Source organism: Zonotrichia leucophrys, chromosome 2 (assembly GCF_028769735.1).
Source record: "Zonotrichia leucophrys gambelii isolate GWCS_2022_RI chromosome 2, RI_Zleu_2.0, whole genome shotgun sequence".
Taxonomy (NCBI): Eukaryota; Metazoa; Chordata; class Aves; order Passeriformes; family Passerellidae; genus Zonotrichia; species Zonotrichia leucophrys.
This window is the reverse complement of record NC_088171.1, coordinates 65,040-85,666: the sequence shown is the minus strand read 5'-3', so window position 1 is coordinate 85,666 and position 20,627 is coordinate 65,040. Positions and strand designations below refer to the sequence as shown.

Genomic DNA, 20,627 nt, shown 5'->3' with positions numbered 1-20,627 from the left:
ATTCCAGTCTGCCACACTCTCCTAAACCTACTCGGGCAGCTAATGGTGCCTGATAAAATGCTGGAGTGTTCTGGTAGGAGTGGATTTTGAGTTCTTTAGGGAATTGGTTTTTTTAAGGATGAAAGCAAACTGACTTGGTTAATGTTCTTAGAGTGGCCTGCTTTCCCAAGGTTGAGAACCTCTGTGTGAGACAATACCCTTGCTTCTTGGGACAGGCAAATTCCAGGGGTCCACTCCAATCCTACCCACCCCGTAGCTCTTACCAGAGGCTGCTCAATAGGTTGACAGGTTATAGGCAAGCTGTAACCTTTGTGTTCTTTCCAGACTCCACAAATAAAAGGTGGGTCCTGTGGGGAAACTGAAGAGCCTACGTGGATGGGCCAGTGCCTGGGCAGAACTGTTGTCCTGGCAGCCTGGCCATGCACCTGTGTGCACAGTCTCCAGACAAGTCCCAAACTGCTATGTCAGTCTCATCCTCTCTTTCTTGCTCTTTTCCCCCCTCTCTTTTTCCGCAAGTTGTGCTGCTTATGAAGTGTCACATGGGTTTATGCTGTTCTAGGAAATGTTATTTTTATTGTATGTTATTTCCCTCTCACACAGTATGTACTTTCTCTTTTCAGAGCTGGATCCAAATGCATCCTCAGCCTGCTGTCTTAGAGCTGTTCCTGCTTAAGGTCAATGAGAACATCTCCTGCTAATTCATCATGACTTAATATCTGGTCTCCTGCTTCATCCCCAGGATGTTTCTTGCTTCCTCTTGGTGTACACAGATGTGACTCCAGGTGTTGAGCTGCCCTGTCCGATACAGGTAGGTTTTAGCTCTTTGAAAAGTGACCTGTTTTAGTCAGGAAGGACGTGTCTGTGCTTTGGACTGGGGATGGAAAATGTTTGCCTTTGGGCATATGGGAAATACTGTGTTGTGAAATAAATGCTAAGACGCCAGCTTGCTGCTGCTGCCATAAACTGGTCATTTGAATAGCTAGTTACTCGTGTGATAGTTTGTGGTGGTGTTGGCAGGAAGATGCTGGTCTGGCAGGGTGGACTGGCTCGGAGGAAGTGACATTGGAGGATGCAGTTGCTGTGAGGAGGAGGGAGAGGAGTAGCAGGAATTCTTTGTGGTAATTCATTACTCCATTGCCACAAGTAAACATGATTAGTTCTTGTCAGGTGTTTATTGATCTGTGGGGTTCCCATGCTTCTCAGGGCAGGTTTAAATTAGCTCTTCCCAGCTAGAAGGACTTCTTCAGTACCTGCTGTTGTTGCTGGATGGGCACTGGTCATCTCCATGATAAGGTGCCCAAATCTGCCACTCACATCCTCATTTTCTAGCATTAGTTACATTCTTCTTGTTGCTTCCACTGTGAATATCCACCTGTAGCTACCTGTCTGCTTTCCCAGCCAGTGCACAGCAAGGCTGCAGGGAACTTTTGTTTTTGCCCCTCCTGGATCGGTGACTTCTCACCTTGCACAGCCCACGCAGGTCACCTCACTGGTAGTGGAAATGGTGTGGTAGAAGAAATGCATGCTATTTTGCTTTGGAAATAAACAGCCTAGGCTATAACAATTCTCACTGGAATTGGAAGGGCTTATGTATGAAAACTCCTTCAGTTTTTTGATGAAGATGTTAATGTTAGCATTCTGTTCTCTTTATCACCCAGCACCATCTCCTTGCCCAGTGCAGTGCTGCCACTGTGGTTTCCAAGCAGAGTGCTTGGGCTAACACCTAGAATTTGGTGGTCTCTTCTTAGATTGAACAGCATTCCAGAAGCTTATGTTTTCTGGAAAGATGCAGCTGGAGGAATTGAATGGTTCTTAATTTAAACTGTGAAGGATTAGGAGTTCGGGTGTTATACCAGGGGAGTTATCCAGGTTTTGCATTTATATAGAAATGTCCTGGATACATGGAACCAAGCAGGTATCTACAATTTATGTGCCTTTACATCTAGCTGACAAGGTTGCACTGTGCACACTCTCCACAGTGTTTTCATAATGCAAACACTGGCTAATAGGTCTTGTTCTGGAATGTTCCTCGAGGTCGTCAAGTGAGGTGTGAATTGACAGCCTGAGGTGCCCTTGTCAGTTGTTTCCAATATTCTCTGAGTAGATGTGGAAGTGACAATGACACTGTCATTTCTGTACTGGCAAGTTTGTGGACAAGAATCTCATGAATTTTATAGAAAGCTGTTTTAGTCTTCCTTTCATTTGTTTAAAAAAGCTCTGCATTCACAGGTTTCAGAGTTTGAGAGACAAACTTCCTATCCTTTCCTTTCTGGCCTCTTAGAGTCCTGCAGCCTTCTCTGTTTTCTGTACTGGTTGGAACAGGTGGTGTCTGTGTCTGTCTGTGATCAATGCCCAAAGCAAGGGATAGAAGCATTTCTCCCTGAACAGAATTAGCCCTAGCTAGTTTGAAGGCCTTAGCTAGACTGAAGAATTTGCCTGCTCCAAGAATGTCAGTGTAAGATTCTATTCAACATAGTATTTCTTATCTTTTTTACTCCCAAATTTGGCACACTTACTCTCTGCCTGTGAATAAATTTCTTAAAATTACTTGTTTAAAGGTAGTTCAGCTCCTTTCAAGATCCTAAACTGCAGAGAAGAAAACACAATTTACCAGTTATATATTTTTATATTTACAGGTGCAATATGCACAGCTATTGCACTGAAGTGGGAAATCATGTAAACTTACCTTTTCAGCATGTGGCCTTTGATTTGCAAGTATGCTTTTGATGAGCAGCTCCCCTCTGGAGACAGGCTCCCTTTCTCCCCTGTGGAGAAAGCTGGGGCTGTTCAGTCTGGAGAAGAGAAGGTTGTGTGGAAGTGTCTGCAGGGGCTGCAGGGGAGCTGGAGAGGGATCTTTGTCAGTAACTGCAGTAACAGGAAAAGGAGTGTTACAGAGAAAAAATGTGGGCTTTTGTCGGGGACGAGCTATTTGTCGGTGAGGGGAGACTCAGACACTCAATATGAGTGATAAGCAAATTCTGTTTATTGAAGAGAGCATCAGACACTTATACAGCAAGTAATAAGCTTATGAATATTCTGTAAGCTAAGCAATCTATTGGTTAAACTATACCATCAACTCTTCTTCATTCCTTAGGGGTTACATGTCTCTTTTCTCATGCCTCTTTCACTGTTTGTTATTCTACCACAGCTAGGCCCAAGGACACTGTTATCTTGCAGGTGCCGGACTTGGAATTAGCCATGGTTTTGTACTTTTCCATTTTCTAGCAGCTAAATTCCCAACAAAGGAGTAATGGGTACAGACTGAAAGAGGGGAAATTCAGGTTAGATACTGGGAGGAAATGTTTCCTGTGAAGGTAGCTGGACACTGGCACGCTGCCCACGAGGGCTGTGGGTGCCCCTGGCAGGGCTCAGAGCCGGGCTGGGTCAGGCCAGGGGAGCTGTCCCTGCCCAGGGCAGAGGGCCTGGGACTGGATCAGCTGTTAGCCCACTCCAGCCCCTTAATGTTCTATGAGTCTGTGATGTGAAAGAAATTTGACTTCACTTGGTGACATTGCAAGGCCCAACAAAGTATGATATTGAAAATTTATAAATGCATTCATTTTAAAGAATTAAACAAGTAATTTTCCCCTGGAAAATACTATGATTCATGGCAATGGCAGAATTTCCCGTTAAAAGGTGTTGTCTACATGGAACAGAAGAGCTGTTTAAAATCATTTTTAAATCTGTTTGCAGCTGTGAGACCAGTGAGGAATGATTTTAAAATGTTACTTGCAGATTTTTAAGCTTTCCATTTTCATGATAGAGAGAGGACATAGTGGAAGGTTACTTGAGAGGTTTTATTCTTGTTTGTTCCCTGAGTTCATAGGGGTAGCCGCACAGTAACTGAATGGGCTGGCAGTTTGATCACTCAGTGTGGACAGGAGCCAATCTTAGCAGTTGCAGGAGAAAGCGCAAAGCTCATTCACTGTGGGATAGAATGGTATGGGTTGGAAGGGACCTTCACAGATCACCTAGCTGTGTTCCAGCATTTACCTCCCTCATTGTAAAAGATGTCTTCCTTAGGTCTAATCTAAAATTGCCCTCTTTAAAACAGCAGTTTAAAAGTGTTGTCCCTTGTCCTGTCTTACAGGCCTTGGTAAAAGGTAAAAGGTCTCTCTCTGTCTTTCTACAAGCTCCCTTTAAGTACTGGAAGGCCACAAGAAAATCTCCCTGGAGCCTCTTCTTCTCTCTTGTCTCTCTCAGCCCATCTCCAGAGCAGAGGGGCTTCAGCCCTCAGAGCATCCCTGTGGCCTCCTCTGGGCTTGCTCCAACAGGTCCATGTTTGTCTTGTACTGTGGGCCGCAGGTGAGCTCTGACAAGTGCAAACAGGAATAATCCCCCCATGCCTGCTGTCTGTGCCCCTCTGCTTGTTCTCTTAATACTTTACATTCTTGTATGAACCAAAGTCTCTAGTCCAACGGTATCTGTATGTGGTTTGTAAGTAATTCCTGTGCCAGTTTCGTGCTTGGTAGTCCAGACCTATCTCAGTAAGGAAGTGAACCAGTGTGGGCTGCTAAGAGCAGCACAGATCTAGATCTATGCCTAGATCTCCCTGGGATGTGCACAGACCAGCCAGGGCACCTGAGAAGAATCTGCTGTCATAGCTTTGCTCTGGGCTGTCTGGTGTTTTCAGTCTCCACCATCCTCTGAAGTAAATGGTGGCGTGTGTCCTATGGACATTTGGCACATACAGGCTTTGCCAAGTGGTTTACAGATTTGAGAAAACTGGATGCTTCTTATCTACTTACTGCTTTTTGCATCTTCAGTGTCTCTTGGCAAGTCCTACGTCAGTTAGTGCCCCAGGCTGCCTATCTCACATGAAAAACATTTAATTCATTTTGAACTTAGTCCTCCATTTTTGTTGGTGATCCTCAAGTTCTTTTGTTACAAGATAATGTGCTCCTTTCATCACAGTGACAATTTTTATTCTTTATATTTCCCCCTCCTCTGCAATTTAAATGGACAGTCTGCCTCAGCTCCTCTCCATAAGAGGATTACTTTGTATGTAGTCTTTCTATATCTGCATGGTTATAATTCTGCTGGATGCTTTTAGAGATGTGGCCAGCACTGGCTGCAGTGTGATAAAAAGCCAGTACTGACTGATACTGTGTTCTGTAATGTCTTCTGTCCAGCTCTTCATAACTTCGTCAAATTTTATTTTCTGACTGAATGCTTCTGTCAAGTGCTGCAGCCATCCTCACCTGTTAATATCTGTAACAATGTAAATTGCACACAAAGTTGTAATTAGTGGAGTCCTGTTTTTTGTTTGAAGACTTGATGTGTAAGTGTGGCACTGCAGGTAAGGAGTCACCGTGTGTTCTGTAGAGACAAACACATGTGCCCCATGAGTCTGTTATGTTCTTACTCTGTTCTCCATTGTGTCCCTGTTTTATTAGGATTAGAATTCTTTTATAGGTCATGTGAATAAAAGTGGGCTTGTCAGCATATTGCATTTCAGTGTTTTGAAAATGGCTCTCAGCCAGGTTTCCAAAGAATATAAAAGCTAACAAGGGAAATAGATAGTCAAGAAAGAAAACTCCTTGTAAGCAGTAAGAAAAAGCAGCGACTCATACAATGGTTGACGTTGGAAGGGCTCTCTGGAGGTCATCAAGCAGAACTGGTTGGACCATGTCCAGACAGCCTTTCAATATCTCCAAGCTGGGAGACTCTGCAACCTGTCTGGGCAACCTGTCACCCCCACCGTAAAACACTATGTGTTGGTGTGCCAAGGGAACCTCTTGTGCCTCAGTTTGTGCCTGTGGCATCAGATCCTGTCACTGGGCACCACTGACAGGAGCCTGGATCCATCCCCTTTGCACGGTCCCATCAGGAGTTTATATCTATTAACGAGCCTTCTCCAGACTGAGCAGTGCCGGCACTCCCGGCCTTTCCTCACAGTCCCTTAGTCAGGTTCATGGCTGCTCTGTGCCCTCCCCAGTGTGTCGTGTCCTCTGGCCGGGCACAGCACTCAGCTGTGGTGCTGCAGTGAGGGGCAGGATCCCCTCCTGGCTCCGTGGCCAGGGCAGCCCAGGTGCCCTGCGCCTTCCACTGGGGTCTCTGTCTGACAAACTGCTCCTGGGCACATCCTGGTGCCTGGGGCTGTCCTTCCCCAGGGCAGCCATTGGCACTTCTGCTGGGATTTGCCGGGAATGTAAGTGTGCTGCAAGGTGAGGGTTAGGTGAGGGCTAACTCACCCAACCATTTGTCCTCAAAAAAGGACACAAATGAGCCCCAACACCTCTTCCTCTTTAAGGTGAGGCAGTCGAGGAGGTTCTCCATGCAAAGGGGATAATAAGTAAATGGGAAAGTGCTACGGAAAAAGAGAGACTCTGTTAGCCTGTTAGTCGAGGGATAATGGCGACAAAGCCCAAGAGCAGACTTGCACTGACTGATGAGCCTTTAGGAAACTGCAGGCATGAGATATAAGAGATCTAAGCTGGATTAGAGCAATCCCTGGGACACCAGGAGTTGCTGATGGAAGTGGCTGAAGAAGGATGAATAAATGTTGTGTTTCTGTGCTTTTTTTGGTTCCCCATTGGTGCTCAGTGTATGATGAATGATTTCCAAAGTCTAAGTAATGAAGCAACAAAATTAGATGATAATGCAACATTATTTGTGCAGCAGAACCTAAATCTGTCTCTTAGGATTAGGGAAGAGTGTTTCAAAACTGGATGATAATATGGCAGAATAAATTTATATGTAAAGTGCATAAAGAAAATAAACCTGCTAATGTAGCCACATCATTGCTAAAATGATCTCTTTCAGCTCAGGAAAGAAATCTTGGCACCTTTATAGAGAGTTCTCTGTAAACCCGAGCTTAACAGTAGTGATTAAAATGGAAACTTCGATGTTGGATATTACAGGAAATGAATTAACAAAGCTGAAGTTACTGTTGTAATATTGTATAAATCTGTGGCTCTCCCGTGTTGTGAAGAGAGAATGGAGTTTCGCATCCCTTAAGATGCAGTGACTAGTAGAACAAGAGGAATTCTAGAAAAAGTGATTAGGATCACTAATCACTGAGAGGTGGAGAGATTTCCATCAGAGGAGGCATGTGAGAATTCTTTAGAGAAGTGAAATATGAAGGTACAAGTGCTAGAGATCATCAGCCACAACTGAGGAAAGGTAAAGCACAAATGGACTTAGAATTTATAGAAGATACAGGCATGTGATGAAATTATGAAGCAACAGGCGTAAAACTAGCACAAAGTATTCTGGGTGTTGGTTTTTTTTTCAGTTGAAAGCCAGCCCGGATGGCCCCAGGTGGGCAGGAGCCAATGGCACCTGGCTTGTACCTGCATGGTGTGGGCACAGCCCCAGGGCAGGGCTGGTGCCTGTGCTGGCCCTGCTGAGCCACCTCCAGTGCTGGGGGCAGCTCTGGGCCCTCGAGACAAGGACTTGGAGGGGCTGGAGCGTGGCCAGGGAGCAGGGCTGGGATGGGACTGGAGCCCCAGGAGGGGCTGAGGGAGCTGGGAGGGGAATGGAGCCCCAGGAGGGGCTGAGGGAGCTGGGAGGGGAATGGAGCCTGTTCAGGAAATGGAGCTGGGATGGGAATGGAGCCTGTTCAGGAAATGGAGCTGGGATGGGACTGGAGCCCCAGGAGGGGCTGAGGGAGCTGGGAGGGGAATGGAGCCCCAGGAGGGGCTGGAGCGTGTCCAGGGAGCAGGGCTGGGATGGGACTGGAGCCCCAGGAGGGGCTGAGGGAGCTGGGAAGGAGCTCAGCCTGGAGAATGGGTTCAAGTTGTTGGGAAATACTTATTTAGTGAAAGGGTTCTGAAGCCCAGCACAGGCTTCTCAAGAAAGTATTGGGGTTGCCGTTCCTGGAGGGAAGATAAAAGACATGTAGACATGACACTTGTGGGCATGGCTTAATGGTGGACTTGGCAGTGCTGGAGTGTGTTGTATTTGATGATCTTGAAGGTCTTTTCCAACCTAAATGGTTCTGTACTTGTACTCTGTGATTAGTGAGTGGAGCATGTTCCCCTTCGCTCTCGGGGCGCTGCAGTGCATTCAGTCAGTAAATTGAGGCATAGGGGTGGAGAAGGGGTCCCTCTGCTGCCAGGAACGCCAAGCCACCAGACTTCCCCATTATGAGGGAAGCTGACTACTGATCCTTGAGCTCAGACCCCAGCAGGGTCTCCTTCCCCACATCAGGGATGTGGAGCAAGAGGCCGCTGTTTCAGCTGACACTCCTCCTCAAGTTGCAAATCTTAACTATCAGTGCAGTCTTTTCAGAAGGATGGGGAAAAGGCTTGGGTGAGGGAGGAGAGAGAATGTGAAACGGGATTGGGTGGCACCAGCAGTGCATCCTGCAGCCCAGGGAACTGCCTTGCTCCTCCTGCACGGCTGCAATGCAGTGCCACCTCCACGCAGGTCCCGTGCTGCAGGAGCTCCCCCCGGTGAGCTGGCCAAGGCGGCCGCAGCGGGGCAGTGCGGCCCTGCCAGGACCGTGTCCGGGCTGAGCCGGGCAGTGCGGACCTGCCAGGACCGTGTCCGGGCTGAGCCGGGCAGTGCGGACCTGCCAGGACCGTGTCCGGGCTGAGCCGGGCTGAGCCGGGCAGTGCGGACCTGCCAGGACCGTGTCCGGGCTGAGCCGGGCAGTGCGGACCTGCCAGGACCGTGTCCGGGCTGAGCCGGGCTGAGCCGGGCAGTGCGGAGCTGCCAGGACCGTGTCCGGGCTGAGCCGGGCTGAGCCGGGCAGTGCGGACCTGCCAGGACCGTGTCCGGGCTGAGCCGGGCTGAGCCGGGCAGTGCGGAGCTGCCAGGACCGTGTCCGGGCTGAGCCTGCGGCGGGCGCTGCTCCCGCCCCGGCTGGCAGCCTCTGCCGCCGCTGCTGCTGCCGGGGGCCCCCGGCGCACAGAGCCGGCTGATTTTACAGACGTGTGCTGGCTAAAACTGGTGGCAAAGACAGAGCAGAGATGCACGCTGCCATTGGCCAGCCAGCTTTCCTGGAAGTGCAGTTCTAGACCACAGGAAGCCTATGGAGGGGAAGGGATCCGTTCTATTGCACATTAGATCAGTGAGAGTGAATTGAAAGAGCAGCAGGACAGCAGGAGAAAAGACAGGCATGCAGAGGTGTGTAGGTTGACAATGTCATTTTAAGTGTTGATATCAAAACCAGATATTAGAGATAATCTGACATATTATATAGCAAAACGCTTAAAACATATTCTGAAAACAGGAATGGAAGAATGATTGATGTGCTTAACTGGGGGAGGTGATTATGACTGTGTAAAACTCTTATGATCTTAAAGATGCTGAAATGCTTTGGGCACAGTCTCCAAGAGCAGTGGCTGTCTCCTTGGCAACAGGAAGGCATCTCTCTGTTGCCATGGCAACGGACGGAGGGTGCTGGGGGGCTGTGCAGAGTCCTCAGCGCAGGCACCCAGCTCGTGTTGCTCCTCCCTGGAGCAGAGGCTGTGGATCAGCGCATTCGGGTGCTCTGATCCTGCAGCTGGCCGGGAGGAGTGAACTGGAAGTGTTCCTGCTCCCTGTGTAAAACTGATGAATTGTGCAGTGTTGTTTCATCTGGGCAGTTCCTTGCTAATTGCCAGCATTAAAGAGCTCTTTGCAGCTCCCCATAAGGAAAGTTGGATTTTTGCTATCCAGAGAGGCATCAGAGAGTGTTTGATGTTGATTCTTTCAAAGCCGATCTTTCAAAGACAGATCTGAAAAAACAGAAAACAACGTATATGCCAAGAGTCTGCATCTCAGCAGCCCTTTCTGGTGTCTGAAAGTAGAATTGTGCAGAGAGACTGACAGGCTTATCTGCACTGGATCCACCACATAAGAACTGCTAATAAAGTAAGCAAATTATGTATAACAGGCACCACTTCTTCTAAACCCACCGTGATTCTTTTCTAAGGGAGCCAACTCATATTTGGCACCAGAAGTAGGATTGAAGCATGGTTTGATGTTTTCATCTTTTTTAAATATGAGGCATGGGACGCAGAAGCACTAATGGAACAGTGATAATTTCAAAGTGATCAACTGAGAAAACTATTTTAGAAGCAGCATTTTGAATGCATTTCTATGTGTTGTGTGTAGGTATTACTAAGCAGTGTTTAGTTTTTTTCATCAACAGTCTGCTTTTCATTCCAGTAGCTTCCTTCTAGTCCTGCATTAAAGGACAGCAAAACAGAAATGCATTACTTACCTTCATTGGCATACTGTTTTGCTCCCTAATACGTACCTTTTAAGGCAAAAGCCACTTTCAATCGCTGCTGCTGGACTTGAATATATGCTTGCAGGTAAAGGCACTCCACGTGTTTTGTCCTTGCCTTGTTTCAGCTCCAGTCTCCAGGCTGTGGTTTCTCATACAAATTCACCACATGTTGATTGGCCAAGTTGATTGAGTTGCTTGTCATGCTTAAGTCTTTCCTGAGTAGAATCATAAAATCACAGAATGGTTGAAGTTTAAAATGACCTCTTGAGATTGTGCACTCCAACCTCCCATCTCAGAGCTGGGTCAGCTTGAGCAATTTGCTGACTACCAAGTTCAGTGATCTTCTGAATATCTACAGTGATGGAGCAAATTTGCTCTTTGGGCAACCTTTTCTAAGTAAAAACCTGTTCACCTGTTGTGTATGTCCACCTGGTTCAAACATTCCCTAATCTTGTCTTCCTTCACTGACATCAAGTCTTCCTTGCTCCAGACTGGTCTTAGGAGCCTGGAATTCCTGATAGCCAATCTTGCCAATAAAGAAAGATGCAAAGAGGGCATTCAGTACTTCAACTTATTCTGTGTTCATTCTCAGCAAATCCCTCCCCAGTAAGGCTACATTTTCACATATCTGTCTTTGACTGCTGAAATATTTGTAAAAACCTTTCTGTCCTCCCTTCGTGTTCCTCCCTAGATTCAACTGCAGGTGGGCTTTTGTCATCTTGATGACATCCCTGCATTCTTGGACACTGTCTCTGTATTCTTCCTGGGTCACCTGTCCCTGCCTCTGCCTCTTGCAATGCTTCAGCTCAGTCAGGAGCTCCTTGTTCATGCATGCAGGCTTCCTGCTGCTTTTGATTTGTTTCCTGCCTGTGGGATGAACCAGTCTTGAATTTGGAGAGCTTTGAAAATCAACCAGATCTCCTGGAACTCTCTTCTTTCCAATTTATTGATTGCTTTCTACCCTGGTCCATCCTCTCATGTTCCTGAAATACCATCTCATGGTCTAGCCAAGGCTGCTCTGACCTTCCCATTCCTGACCAGTTCTTCCATGCCCAGCAGAAGACCTCTGTGTCTGCTCCTCAGTTGCCCATGTTAGGAGTTTATGGTCAGTGTGACCAGAAGCCTCATGGGTTGATTGTGCCATGCTCTGCTATGCCCTCAGCAGACACTGGGGTGGCTGAAGTCTTCCATGAAGACCAGAGGCTGTGGACATGGGGATTTTTCCTGCTGTCTCACTATTTCTCCCTCAGCAGGTGGTGTGCAGCAGACACCTACCATGGCACTGCATGCTGGTCCACCCGAGAGCTTTGATCCTGACTCTGGTCTGCAGGCTCCCAGCTCGTGCTCTGTCCATCCCCAGAGGGAGCTCTGTGTGCTCCAGCCACACACTGAGGGGCTGAAGGGCAGCTCTTCCTCCTCACCCCCAGCCTGCCCTTGCTGAAGGGTCCGAAAGGCTGCAGCCATCACAGCACTCCCATCCTGGGGGGTGTCAGCTACCCCGAATCCAGTGCATGATCAGGGTGAAAAGGGACCAGAGAGAGCATCTCCAACACGCGGGTGTTCAGAAGCTTCTGGAGGAGGCAGAGGAGGCTGTCAGCCTGGGAGCAGATACGGCACCATTGCTGCAGGAATCAGGAGAATGTGTCACAGCGTCATCAGTCTGAAGACAGGGACTGAGGGCCCTCTGCTCTCCAGCCACAGGCAAATGGCAGAGAAAGCATTTCACATGTTCCTGCTCCCTCAGATGCTTTGCTACAGGGAGACTGCAACAGGATCAGGAACTGAAATATTAGTTATTGGAGTTGTATGTCGTCCATTCTTCACCAGCTGCCAGACAGAACAGTAATTTTCTGGGGGTGTTCTTCAGGGCTTTGTCTGGTTTGAAATGTCTTGTTTCTGCAGGCAGGCAAGAGGTTTTTTTCTTTTTGATAGACAAATTGAGTTGAAGTGTAAGGGAAGATCATAAGCCTTACAATAAGACCATAACAGGAGAGAGATGCAGGTCTGGAACTGATTTTGATTAAATAATTTCTTACTAGGAGCTGTTGACTCCTTGCAGCACTGTGGAAGAGAAAAGGCATCCTGGGATTGCATGGCAAAAGTGGATGCAGGGCAGGATAAAATCAGCAAATGCATAAGGCTGATGGGATGCAGAGGGATGCAGAATTGGGCCCTGATCTATATGCAGTATCTGTACTGCATATAGACAATTTCAGAGCAAATTTTTGCCTCTGGCATTCCAAGAGGATTTAATCAGAGTGAAAAAAAAATATTTGCAAAGTTCAGAAGAGACAGAATTGCAGTTTTGTGATGTGCAACAGCAGGAGCTTGAACTGGGGAGAGGAAGGATTGACTCAAATAGAAGGAGGTGGAGAAACAGAAGATAAGAAAAAATTAGTAACTGTTAAAATAAAATCAGCCAAGTAGAAGAGTTGCTAAAGATCAAATGCAGCAGAAAAGGAGTAAGTTATGTGATAGACAGAAAAACCTTTTCTGAAGAACAGAAATACGACAAGCTTTTTTTGTGTTGGAATATTTCTTAGCTCCCTGTATTTCTTATTATTGCAATATTAGTGATTAACTTTCCATTACATAAACTTTTCACTAATTTTTTAGGTTTGTTTCATTCTTGTTTAGATTAGGTGAATACCCTACTGGAGATTAATGTCCAAGATCTGAACTAAAAGTATTTAAAGAAATACTGCTTCAATTTTCATGGTATCTCAGACTTACAATAACAATTTAGAAAGCCTTTCTCTCTATAACCTTAGCAGATATTTATGTATTATTATTTGGCATACTATGTATAGCTAGCATTTGGTGTTGCTGTATCACATGTATATATACCAGCTGGGCTGTGTATTCTGATCTGTGTATCAGAACACTGGGGAATCTCTTTGAAGAAGGAAGCATAGTTACTGCCCAAGAGACAATAAGGTAGACAAAATCTCCCACAAGTGTATTATTTTTATGGTTTCAAGTTGCAGGCAGAGTATAAATTGATGTGAAAGCAGGTGTCGAGGATGGGTGCAGAGGGTAGGAATTCGGAGGCTGTTCCAAACAAGGGTAGCCAGACAGCTGGCATGCCTGTCGGGATGACTGGTGTTCTCCATTCCACTGTGCTCCTTCTATTTCCATCCTCTGGCTTCATCTGCAGACTGTCAAGGTCAGAGACGACATTGTTCTTAGCTGAACCTCCCTGCACTCTCAGGCACCAGAAACTAGAGAGCCCGAGAATGGGAAGGATTGTGGCATGTGACAGAGAATGTGACACAAAGTACAACACTCAGCTCTTCTCCCTCTGACAGTTCATGGCCCTGCACAAACACATCCCTCTCCTGGAAGTTCTCCAAAGTAAACTCTGTTTTGAAAAGCACTGAATGCCAGAATGATTCAAATTAGCCTCTTGTGCACGTTTTGAAGCTGATTTAACAAATAGCTTGTGGCAGCACTCGTGTGCCTGGTGGCTCAGAGGTGCTTTCTGCGGGGATGGCTGCGATGTGCTGAGTGACCCTGGCCAAAGGCAGCTTGTGCCTCTGAGCTGGGAGCTGGGAGCTGCCAGCCTGCTGTGCCCAAAGGCAGCCCGTGCCTCTGAGCTGGGAGCTGCCAGCCTGCTGTGCCCAAAGGCAGCTTGGGCTTCTCATCTGGGAGCTGCCAGCCTGCTGTGCCCAAAGGCACCCGTGTCTCGGAGCTGTGAGCTGCCAGCCTGCTGTGCCCAAAGGCAGCCCGTGTCTCTGAGCTGGGAGCTGCCAGCCTGCTGTGCCCAAAGGCAGCCCGTGCCTCTGAGCTGGGAGCTGCCAGCCTGCTGTGCCCAAAGGCAGCTTGTGCCTCTGAGCTGGAATTTGGGAGCTGCCAGCCTGCTGTGCCCAAAGGCAGCCCGTGCCTCTGAGCTGGGAGCTGCCAGCCTGCTGTGCCCAAAGGCAGCCCGTGCCTCTGAGCTGGGAGCTGCCAGCCTGCTGTGCCCAAAGGCAGCTTGGGCCTCTGAGCTGGGAGCTGCCAGCCTGCTGTGCCCAAAGGCAGCTCGTGCCTCTGAGCTGGAATTTGGGAGCTGCCAGCCTGCTGTGCCCAAAGGCAGCCCGTGTCTCTGAGCTGGGAGCTGCCAGCCTGCTGTGCCCAAAGGCAGCCCATGCCTCTTGGACTGGGAGCTGCCAGCCTGCTGTGCCCAAAGGCAGCTTGGGCTCTGAGCTGGGAGCTGCCAGCCTGCTGTGCCCAAAGGCAGCCTTGTCCTGAGCTGGAATTGGGAGCTGCCAGCCTGCTGTGCCCAAAGGCAGCCGTGCCTCTGAGCTGGGAGCTGCCAGCCTGCTGTGCCCAAAGGCAGCCCGTGCCTCTGAGCTGGGAGCTGCCAGCCTGCTGTGCCCAAAGGCAGCCCGTGCCTCTGAGCTGGGAGCTGGGAGCTGCCAGCCTGCTGTGCCCAAAGGCAGCTCGTGCCTCTGAGCTGGGAGCTGCCAGCCTGCTGCGCCCGTGCTCTGCTGGCGGACAGGAGCACACAAACCACTGTGCTGTGCTGCAGCCAGGCCGTTTGCACTCCTGCAATGCTCAGTTGCTCACATGAGCCTTAGCCAAAGCCCATTGTCCAGCTGGAGCCCAAGGGCTGTAATCGTGTCACTGTGCCACGAGCTGCTGTGCTCAGGGTCCTGTGATTCCATACACAGATTTATGTTCTGGGTGAGTCGGCGCTGAAAGGATTAGCAAACCATCCTACCTGCCCTACACACACAGCACAGTTCTTCCACCTCAGGATTTATCTTCCACCAGCTTGATCTTTTCAAGTTTAAATCTCCTGTCTAACATTTTAGGCCGTGTTGAGTTTTTTATCCTTTCTCCTGATTGGCTGTGAAACTTTTCCAAAATCTTCTTGTGTGAGGATTTAATCTACAAATATTTTGCTTCTCTCTTTTAGATCTTTGAAGAAGGTAAAAAAATCTGTGTGTAAAACCCACCTTGGAGTCCATGGTAGTAATTTTCCTTCCACTTGTTTTTATTACTTGTTTATAACTTTTCAGTAATGTTACATACAAATTACATACAAATTATGTTTCTATTAAGAATTTCAGGCATATAATGTTTTACTACATTGCCTCTAAGACACATTTGCCATTTCCTGTTGGCTGCCATTGGTTTTTTTCCAAAGCCATACTTTGCTGTAATGATGTACTGTTTGAGATTAGCTTTGACTTTTTGGAGTAATCTGTAACTGCTGTAATTATTCTGCCAAATAAAATAATTTTAAAAGACATTTTGCCTTGTCTGGCAATGCAGTTTCTGTTATGATCACCACTATTGCTTGCTCTCAGTTCCATCATGTTCTAAGGCTGACATGATTGTATTCCCCTGTTAATTGTCCTTCCAGTTCAGCTGAAGAGGGACCTGGATTTATGACAGTCCATGCCAAGACTGCTCTGTTTTCCTTCTTTGGTTCTGTCCTTTCTCCAGCCTCCTAGTGCTCAATTCTTAAGCAGCTTTGTCTATGAATACATCCTTCAGTCCTTATTTACTTACTATTGATTTGCTTAAACTATACACACTTTTCAAATGACTTTCAGTGAGAATAGGGCATAATTCTTAGCATTGCTAGTATTCATCAAAATGAACTGTAATGGACTCCTGACAAACAAATAGGAAATCCTGTAGGTTTTCTGACAGTGCAGAAGGGCGAGAGTACTCTAGGCAGATGCATTGCCTTAATCCTAAGTCCATGCAAGGCTCAAGAATTATTTTTGAAAGACAAAATAACTGAGCACGAGAAGGGTATGTGCGGTATGAAAAAGTAGCCTGAGTTTACCAGCCTACTCTTTCTCAGATAAGTAGATTGATTCCTCACAAAGGAATCAGTGTCCAGACTTGAGTGAAGCCTTTGATACAGTGTGATCTGAACATTTGGCTGGAACTCAGAAGACAGGTAAAAGCAGAACTGCAGAGTAGGGAAGGAGCTCAGTAAAGAAGACACAAAAGACATTGCAGTTTCTTCAGGATTTCTCTGGGGACTGGTGCCATTTAATATTTTCACTAATGTCCATGGCACAAAAATAGGCAATGTAATAATGAAATTTGCTGCTGATGCAAATGGGTATTGTTGAAGCAGAAAATAACAGGTTATGTGGGAAGAACTGCTTGACTGTGAACTACACAAACAGAACCAGGTGGTATCTGGTGACAATTCAGTGCACAGCCATGCACCTGAGGCCTTGTCACAGGAGTAGGCGCTTTGTGCCAGAAGTGATCCAATGATAGTGCTTAAGGAGAAACAGCCTGGTACTTCAGAGAACATGGAGAGAACATGGAGCTGTCACTGTCAGGATGTTGTGGAAGGCAGCCATGAGCCTGGCGAGGTTTGATAGATTTCTGCTTGTCAGAAAAGTCTTGATGGCACACGAGCATGTGGCCTGGACACTGGAGGTACAGTTCTGTCTGCCCTCATTCCAGCCGGGTTAACTGGGACTGACAGGTCTGGGGGGATACAGTATGGGTGAATGAAGGTGGTGTAGAATGGAATCTTATCCCCTCAAAGAGTTGCAGCTGAACCAGTTACTAAAGGTTAGGAGCAGGCCGGGTGATAACAGGCCACACCTGTAGCAAATAGGAACAGTGTTATAAAAGAGTGGATTGGTGGGATCTGGAGTCAGATGGCTGCTGCGAGGCCCTGGAACAGTCAGTGCTGAGAGGAGCTGCCTACGAGAAACATCGAGGAGGTAGGAAACTGGTGATATGGAATCCTTGCACTATAAGGATAATAGAACTCTTGATATATAAGACAACAGACAGGAAAGATGGTATGATGAGAAATGGGTACAGAATTTTAAGAAGGTAAATAACAGTTTCACTTGTTTAGTCTGACAAAAGGACGAGTGGATGTGACAGGTATGTAGAAATGCTTCAAAGCATAAACATTAGACACAAAGGACCATTAAGGACAATGTTAATAAGAGTAAATGAAAATAGTCACAAAACTCCAGAACTTGGATTTTTAGCAGCTATCCTGAAGGAATACCAAGATTTTAAAGTGTTGTGCAATAAACTGATATCTGAAAGGGTTAGATGTGATATGGTTGCTGTTGATTATACATAGAATCAGAGAATTGTAGAATGGTTTGAGTAGGAAGGGACTCTCCAGCCCAACCAGTAAACCAGGTTGCTCCAAGCCCTGTCCAACCTGGCCTGGAACACTCTTAGGGGCAGGCACAGCTTCTCTGGACAGCCTGTGCCAGGGCCTCACCACCCTCATTGGGAAGAACCAGTGGTTCCCTCAGCTCTGTTCTGTCAGTGAGTGACAGCAGGTGAATATTCCAGATGCTCTTACCAAACACACCCGAAAGCCCTCATTCTGACCACCAAATATCATGAAGATACACTTTCTGAACTAGGGGGCAGTTGGTTTGAGGGTAGTTGTTGATAGGTCTTTTTCTCTGCTCCCTCAGGCTTACCCACCAAGAATTCCTCTATTTCATTCACTTCTGAAAAATTCAAATCTGTATTCCCAACTCTTCTCCTTCAAGGACCAAAGTCTTACTACTAACCTCTCATACTCTGCAGTTCTGCTCTGGCCCTGGGTTAGAGGATGAGGATTGTGGCTGCTGCTTGCAGTGCTCTGGTTCTGTGCTCAGATGTTTGATGTTTGTGCACAGCTATTGCTGCACACAGCGTAGAGAGGGATGGTGAGGATGGTGATGATGGAAAAGTGGAGGTAAAGGCATGGTAGAACTAGACAGCTTTCCATGAGGGTAAACAGAATTGACTAAAATATTAGTATGGTTGATGATAATTCTGATGACTCATTATTTTGTACCCTATAATATTACATATATATTTGATACATTTCTCTGTCTTTTAGCATCCCTGCTGTTGCCTTTGATTACTTTTGAAATAATCATGAAATAAGTTTCTCTCTCTACCTCTTCACAATGATGTTTGGAACTTTCAGAGACAGAGACAAACACTTCTCTTTGTCTTATTTCCTTCCTTCCTTCCTGCCTCCCTCCCTGCCTCCCTGACAGATTTTAGAAACAAGTACTGGGAAGGCCTAACAGAGAATGAAATTCTGTAACACAGAGGTTCCTGTTTCTGTATGGAAATAAGGCAAAAGGAATCTCTGGCAATCAGCTGGTGCTGTGTCCTGTCTGCAGTCAGAATCCACACCAAGTCACAATCCACACCACCTACATCACTCTGGATAGATGCTTCTCTAACCTGTTCTTGAAAGACCTTTGGCCATGAGGAGTCCCATCCTTGCTGGACAAACTCTCTCAGAACATCCCTGCTGTCACTGCTGTGCTTCTCCTTAATATCGAACATAATCCTCCTGGGAGAAATTCAAGGTGTTATTTCCTGTACTCTGTGTATGAGGAGCAGCTCTTCCCTGTATTTGCAGCAGCCTTTTGGACACCTGATGACTGTTGTTTTTCTCTTTATCTTATTTGGACCCTACAGTTCTTGTCACACTTACTGACCTTCCTTAACCTTCCTGGTTTCCTGGTTTCTCCCACATTTCCTCTGATGCACAGAGCCCCTGACAGCAAAGGTTGGTCTGGATGAGACACTGACAGTTCATACCATGACAGAATTGCTTTGGAAGAGTTCCTCAGCAATTCTGGCAACATTTAATTTTTCAACCTTAAGGAAATGTTGAGCTGGAACAGCTTGTGGTCTGGAGAGCTGAGGGGATGGGGAGAATGAGGAGAGATGGAATGAGGAAAAATGAAGAATCTGGAGTACTGTTGTCAGTGCCTGTGCTGCCACCAAGGGGATGAGAGCAGTGGGGCAGCATTCCTGCAGTCTCCTGATCTCCTGGGATTTATCTGTTTATTTTGTGACAGGGTAGTACTGTTAACTCACATTCAGCTCACGATCTATCATATCCCCAGATGTTTTCTCTGAAAAAAAAGTCTCTTCAGCCAGTTCTCCATCTCCTGTTTAGATAATTGCTGATTTATATCCTTATGTGGAACCCTGCACTGTTTCTGATTGAATTGTGGTTTGAAAAAAACAGGACATATCTCCAGGTCCTCAGGACTTTAAATTTGATAATCTCTTGTAGCAAACTTGTAACCTCTCCAAACTGTATGTTTCTAGGAAATTGAATAAGCTTGTTCTCTAAGTACATTACCCATATTGTTAATGAGACTACTGAATAATTCTGAACTCAGGAACAAGTGGACATTTCTTTAGGTTACCAGAGCCTCTGTCTTGGCGTATTTTTCGGTTCCAGCATGTCTTCTATGCCACAGTGCATCAATTCCAAAACTGTTGCAAGTATTCAAAGTTTCACTGAAAACAGTGATGCTGACTTAAGTGAAACTTGGGTGAGGGAAAGCACACCTGCTTAAGGCAATCAGCACCTTCATTACTTCTATGATTACCTTCAGACCAAAAAATGGCAAGTGGCAGCAAACACATCTCCCTAAAACAACTTGGTTCATCTCTTTTCTAATCGGACCATCTTAGTTTAACAGCCTGAAAGTCCCGAATAGCAGAAGTTAAACCAAAACCACACACACCAAGTGGGCTCCCAGTACCCCAGGAAGTACCAGGCAACGAGATCAGCCTTTCTCTGAAATGAAGTGGTCTGGGAATGGGACATGAAGCGAGCTGAAAATGAGTATGAATGAGGCCCCAGCGTGTGCTCAGCCTTCAGGAATGAGTGGAGGAACACAAGCCTTGCCCAGAGCCCCCTGGCACAGAGATGTTCCAGGTCAGAGATGGCTGGAAGCTGCCAGTATACCTGCAGCAGTTGGGGATCACATGGGTTAAATCAGTCACTTTTTAAAAGAACATTGACAACTATTTTCTACACTTTTATGGGGGAAAAAAAAGTTGGAAAAATAGAAAACTAAACAATTTAAAATAAAGTTATATGCTGTTTCTCTTAATATGGGAAATTACATTCTGGCATGGTAACCTTCACCCTTTTGTGCAAATGCCTCACACAGTAGTTTTCCTGGACACTATTGTGAAGGGTTGAAGAATCACAGGAAATGGGTTTCATTCTCAGCTAGGTAATGTTGGGCAAGTCACTTCCATTCATTTGTACCGTATTTTCCATTTGCAGAACATAAAAGCTGCATGTACTGATTTTTCTAAAGTGCTTGGAGAACTACCATCATGCTAAGAGCTGAGTTTTTATTATTACAGGTTTTTTAAATTTTTTTTTTTTTTTACATTATCTCAGTCGACGGCTGAAGGGAGGCTGCCATTCCTTAATTTTCAAGTGGCTGGCCTTGGAATTTGATGTTCAAGGAAACCTGGTTTTGGATGTCTGTTCATCCAGACAGATTACAATATATATGGTATGGTTTTCAGCTTAAATTACTAGCACTTCATAGCAGATGTCCTCCTGCTCCAGAAGGGACTCGGTGGCTATGGATGGAGCTCGGGGCGGCTGCGGTTCCATGCCGTATCTGCAGCTAAGGGGAAAAATAGGAAACCCCTGACCTGCGCAGCCGAGCGCATGCTCCGGCCGGCGGACAAA

At 46.6% G+C, this 20,627-nt stretch overlaps 1 protein-coding gene across 3 annotated transcripts in view; it reads left to right on the top strand.

Moving 5' to 3' along the window:
* The window catches only part of SMARCD3 (SWI/SNF related, matrix associated, actin dependent regulator of chromatin, subfamily d, member 3), a 73,483-nt gene that overhangs the window by 2,413 nt on the left and 50,443 nt on the right, over nt 1–20,627 (top strand). For 2 of the 3 annotated variants that reach the window (XM_064703676.1, XM_064703675.1), the window contains exon 2: nt 621–808. The gene's annotated coding sequence lies outside the window, so the exon portion shown is untranslated. Of the gene's footprint in view, nt 1–620; nt 809–16,786; nt 16,855–20,627 lie in introns of those variants that run through there. The other variant, XM_064703677.1, reaches the window with a different exon arrangement.